Below are 6599 nucleotides of genomic sequence, written 5' to 3'. Positions count from 1 at the left end.
TATTGCAGTGTAACAAAGGTTTGATTGAATAAATATTTTAAGCCTTGCTTTTATTCCCTTCTTCTTGACTGAATTCTGTGGTACATCACACCATTATCACATTTGCAGAATAGAATAATAGATCTTTACAATCTAGGAAGCCATTTTATTAGCATTTCCAATTGAATAGTAATCCTTAAACAATGGTGAATGCAACATATCTCAAAGAAACTGTATAACTATATTAATCCACCAACACTAAATTCAATAACACGCCATTCTTCAGGCTACTGAATTAAAAATGCAATTACAAACGATTTTGTCTTGAAACAACCTGGTATTCCACATGAATTAGGCTTTTTGAAAACCACAGTCAGAGTTTTGTTTGTATAATATCTTTTAAAAACAAATACCAAATACACAGTATTCTAATAATCAACATGCAATGCTTAGATTATTTCTCTTGCTAGATTTGTTAAAGCTATGTTTTATTTTATAATGAACACTTGATCCAAGTTGAAATTAGATTTATCTGAAATGCCTTGAATGTTCAAGCTAATATGCTTGTGTTTTGGGAGAATCGAAAACATCTGCGTTTTGTTTTGATTTTGGGCCTGTTTCGTTTTAAAACGGCTTCCACATTTGATTTTAAATCGAAATTATATTTCCAAATGGCAGGTCAATTAAATATTCATGAATATTTCACTACAGAAATTAAGGGTACCATTTATGGAATTCTGTTTAACCGGATTTAAATTTTGCACGAGATTTGCTATCTCATTATTTTTTAAGTGTTCTGCTCATGCACACACAGAAGCGTATATACTCATGGACACAAAAAGAAGCGTATACAATATTAAATTTCTCATATATCTGTCTCCACTTATTTTCGGTTTCACAGAGCATACATAAATGAACTCGTGTTATTTTTGTCACATGCGCCCATATACACTTATATGAAGTATAACAGCTACATAGTATGTCAGTATATGGGACTACACCTTCGCTCTTGTAACATTTATGAGAAATCATTCTTGAAATTAAAATAGATTCAAGATCTATACCAATTTTATGAAAAGATGATAATCTGATCCGTTATGAAAGAACCGTTCATAGTGGCTCAAACATGAGAGAGAAGCAACTTCAGATGTACTGCGTTGCTTTTGATAGTTAGGTCAAGCAGTGAAAATGCACAGGAAATGCAGTTAATAATTTCACATTAGATTCTTCCTTCCAGAAAAATTATGAAAGACATGAATCACGATCTAAACTGAAAGCAGAAACAATAATATTGATCTAAGCCTGTCACTATTAGAAAATTATTTGCAAGCCACTTAGAAAAACTACTCAAGAAAATAGGACATGAAATGTAGATACAAGCACATATTACTTACATACATTTATAAGAAATGTAACAATTATATATGTCTTATTCGAAATACTGTATCCAACGAAAGATACGCTGTTTTGTCATTAAAAGAAAATTGTATCGATCCTTTCTTTCTCTGTCATTCTCTCTCTCTCCCTCTCATCGTGTCTGGCTGTCCTTCTCTCTTTCTCTCGTTGCACGTCTCCCCTTCTCTCTATCATTCTTTATTTTTTTTATATCTCATGATAGAAAGAACCGTAATAGTGGACATACATACATTCCTGTAAACCTGAAGATTAGAAGTTATTATAAGAAAATATACACTTATGCTCTCCTTCTGACAACTGCCGACTTATTCACAGTTTATTCAAGCGTGTTACCCACAACAACTTTGCAGGGCTTGTCCACAGCTTCCCCGAATTAGCACTAAACACACTCGAACATTTTAGACATGGACTTACTGGCTCACGTGATGTTAAGGTATACAACACCTGTGTAAGAATGAGTGACACATGCCACTGGGGACCTAAACACACCAGCATCGGTTGTCAAGCGATGTTGGGGGGAGGGGACAAACACAGACACACAAACATACACACGCACACACACACACACACATATATATATATATGTATATATATATATATATATATATATATATGTATATATATACATATATATACGACGGGATTCTTTCAGTTTCCGTCTACCAAATCCACTCACAAAGCTTTGGTCGGCCCGAGGCTATAGTAGAAGACACTTGCCCAAGGTGCCACGCGGTGAAACTCAACCCGGAACCATGTGGTTCGTAAGCACGCTACTTACCACTCAGCCACTCATACGCCTGCTGCGAATTAATGAGAGCTCCATACGAATTAATGAGAGCTCCATACGAATTAATGAGAGCTCCATACGAATTAATAAGAGCTCCATACGAATTAATAAGAGCTCCATACGAATTAATGAGAGCTCCATACGAATTAATGAGAGCTCCATACGAATTAATGAGAGCTCCATACGAATTAATAAGAGCTCCATACGAATTAATGAGAGCTCCATACGAATTAATGAGAGCTCCATACGAATTAATGAGAGCTCCATACGAATTAATGAGAGCTCCATACGAATTAATAAGAGCTCCATACGAATTAATGAGAGCTCCATACGAATTAATGAGAGCTCCATACGAATTAATGAGAGCTCCATACGAATTAATGAGAGCTCCATACGAATTAATGAGAGCTCCATACGTATTAATGAGAGCTCCATACGAATTAATGAGAGCTCCATACGAATTAATAAGAGCTCCATACGAATTAATGAGAGCTCCATACGAATTAATGAGAGCTCCATACGAATGAATGAGAGCTCCATACGAATTAATGAGAGCTCCATACGAATTAATGAGAGCTCCATACGAATTAATAAGAGCTCCATACGAATTAATGAGAGCTCCATACGAATTAATGAGAGCTCCATACGAATTAATGAGAGCTCCATACGAATTAATAAGAGCTCCATACGAATTAATAAGAGCTCCATACGAATTAATGAGAGCTCCATACGAATTAATAAGAGCTCCATACGAATTAATGAGAGCTCCATACGAATTAATGAGAGCTCCATACCAATTAATGAGAGCTCCATACGAATTAATAAGAGCTCCATACGAATTAATGAGAGCTCCATACGAATTAATGAGAGCTCCATACGAATTAATGAGAGCTCCATACGAATTAATGAGAGCTCCATACGAATTAATGAGAGCTCCATACGAATTAATAAGAGCTCCATACGAATTAATGAGAGCTCCATACGAATTAATGAGAGCTCCATACGAATTAATGAGAGCTCCATACGAATTAATGGGAGCTCCATACGAATTAATAAGAGCTCCATACGAATTAATGAGAGCTCCATACGAATTAATGAGAGCTCCATACGAATTAATGAGAGCTCCATACGAATTAATGAGAGCTCCATACGAATTAATGAGAGCTCCATACGAATTAATGAGAGCTCCATACGAATTAATGAGAGCTCCATACGAATTAATGAGAGCTCCATACGAATTAATGAGAGCTCCATACGAATTAATAAGAGCTCCATACGAATTAATGAGAGCTCCATACGAATTAATAAGAGCTCCATACGAATTAATGAGAGCTCCATACGAATTAATAAGAGCTCCATACGAATTAATGAGAGCTCCATACGAATTAATAAGAGCTCCATACGAATTAATGAGAGCTCCATACGAATTAATGAGAGCTCCATACGAATTAATGAGAGCTCCATGCGAAATATTAAGAGCTCCATACGAATTAATGAGAGCTCCATACGAATTAATGAGAGCTCCATACGAATTAATGGGAGCTCCATACGAATTAATGAGAGCTCCATACGAATTAATGAGAGCTCCATACGAATTAATGAGAGCTCTATACGAATTAATGAGAGCTCCATACGAATTAATAAGAGCTCCATACGAATTAATGAGAGCTCCATACGAATTAATGAGAGCTCCATACGAATTAATGAGAGCTCCATACCAATTAATGAGAGCTCCATACGAATTAATAAGAGCTCCATACGAATTAATGAGAGCTCCATACGAATTAATAAGAGCTCCATACGAATTAATGAGAGCTCCATACGAATTAATAAGAGCTCCATACGAATTAATGAGAGCTCCATACGAATTAATGAGAGCTCCATACGAATTAATGAGAGCTCCATGCGAAATATTAAGAGCTCCATACGAATTAATGAGAGCTCCATGCGAATTAATAAGAGCTCCATACGAATTAATGAGAGCTCCATACGAATTAATGAGAGCTCCATACGAATTAATAAGAGCTCCATACGAATTAATGAGAGCTCCATACGAATTAATGAGAGCTCCATACGAATTAATGAGAGCTCCATGCGAAATATTAAGAGCTCCATACGAATTAATGAGAGCTCCATGCGAATTAATAAGAGCTCCATACGAATTAATGAGAGCTCCATACGAATTAATAAGAGCTCCATACGAATTAATGAGAGCTCCATACGAATTAATAAGAGCTCCATACGAATTAATGAGAGCTCCATACGAATTAATGAGAGCTCCATACGAATTAATGAGAGCTCCATGCGAAATATTAAGAGCTCCATACGAATTAATGAGAGCTCCATACGAATTAATGAGAGCTCCATACGAATTAATGGGAGCTCCATACGAATTAATGAGAGCTCCATACGAATTAATGAGAGCTCCATACGAATTAATGAGAGCTCTATACGAATTAATGAGAGCTCCATACGAATTAATAAGAGCTCCATACGAATTAATGAGAGCTCCATACGAATTAATGAGAGCTCCATACGAATTAATGAGAGCTCCATACCAATTAATGAGAGCTCCATACGAATTAATAAGAGCTCCATACGAATTAATGAGAGCTCCATACGAATTAATAAGAGCTCCATACGAATTAATGAGAGCTCCATACGAATTAATAAGAGCTCCATACGAATTAATGAGAGCTCCATACGAATTAATAAGAGCTCCATACGAATTAATGAGAGCTCCATACGAATTAATGAGAGCTCCATACGAATTAATGAGAGCTCCATGCGAAATATTAAGAGCTCCATACGAATTAATGAGAGCTCCATGCGAATTAATGAGAGCTCCATACGAATTAATGGGAGCTCCATACGAATTAATGAGAGCTCCATACGAATTAATGAGAGCTCCATACGAATTAATGAGAGCTCCATACGTGTTTCTATAAAAATACCGACGTCAAAATGACTCGATTATTTTTTTTTTCGTTTGAATAGATGTGAGGATCAGGAGAAAAGAAACGCAACGTATGTCATATAGATGTTAGTAGAAGCTAATGACACTCATTAAATGACGGTGTAGATAGCATTTGAAGATCTACATCTATTAATTCGGTGCAAAACGAATGTGAAAAACGAAAGCGTGATGTTAATGCTAATTATAGTGATGCTCTGGTTCATTTTAGTGCTAGGGATGGGTATATGTGGTTATCTCCCCCTCTCTCTCTTTATCTCTCACGCAAACACGCACACACACACACACACACACACACACACACACACACACATATATATATGCATACGGATATTTATATATCTACATGACGTGTATACATATATGATATACACATATATATATATGTGTGTGTATGTGTATACATATATATATGTATGAATGTGCGTACACACACGCACACACACACACACACACATATGCACACACACACACACACACACACACACACACACACACACACATATATATATATATATATACACATACGCATGCATCGATCGGTAGATACATATCGGCATACACATATATGCACACTTACACCGACTCGTATACATACAGACAGGCATGTACACACACATACACATACACACACAAACACCACATTTATTTCGAATAACCCGCCCATATTATTTGTAATTTTCACGGATATCTTTTGAAATGACAAGGCGAGCTGAGTTTAACCCTAGGCGGGGCGAGAGCCATTGATGCTGAAGCATTAAAATACGAAATCTTCGATGATCTCACTATGTCCACTGCTGTTGGTAGCTTGCCTCCCTTGTCAGTCATTAAGATAGTGCTTGCCGTGGCCATTGGGTTGTTTTGACTCTCATTTCTAGCAATCTAGCAATACTGGTGCCGACTAATGCCCAATGCCACTTTAGTGACCTCTGTATTTTTGCCTTTCAGTTGTAAAATTGCAAATCAGCCACAAACATTATTGTAATCATCTCTCTCTCTCTCCCTCGACCCCAGTACGCAACTGGTACTGAACTTATCGACGCCGAAAGGATGAAAGGCAAAGTCGACCTCGGCAGAATTTTAACTCAGAACGTAAAGACAGACGAAACACCGCAAGGCATTTCTCCCGACGTACTAACGTTTCTACCAGCTCGCCGCTTTAACATCGCTTCAATATTCTTTTGTACTCCAGGCACAAGGCCCGAAATTTTAGGGGAGGAGGCCAGTCGATTAGGTCGACTCCAGTACGCAACTGGTACTTAATTTATCGACCTCGAAATGATGAAAGGCAAAGTCGACATCGGCAGAATTTGAACTCAGAACGTAAAGACAGACGAAATATCGCTAAGCATTTCGCCCGGCGTGTTAACAATTCTGCCAGCTCACCGCCTTAACATCGCCTCAATATTGAGCAAAGTAGACAGCCGATTTGATCAACCTCAG

The sequence above is a fragment of the Octopus bimaculoides genome, chromosome 23 (genome assembly GCF_046866305.1).
Source record: "Octopus bimaculoides isolate indiv1 chromosome 23, ASM4686630v1, whole genome shotgun sequence".
NCBI lineage: Eukaryota > Metazoa > Mollusca > Cephalopoda > Octopoda > Octopodidae > Octopus > Octopus bimaculoides.
Note: the sequence above shows the minus strand (reverse complement) of the source record.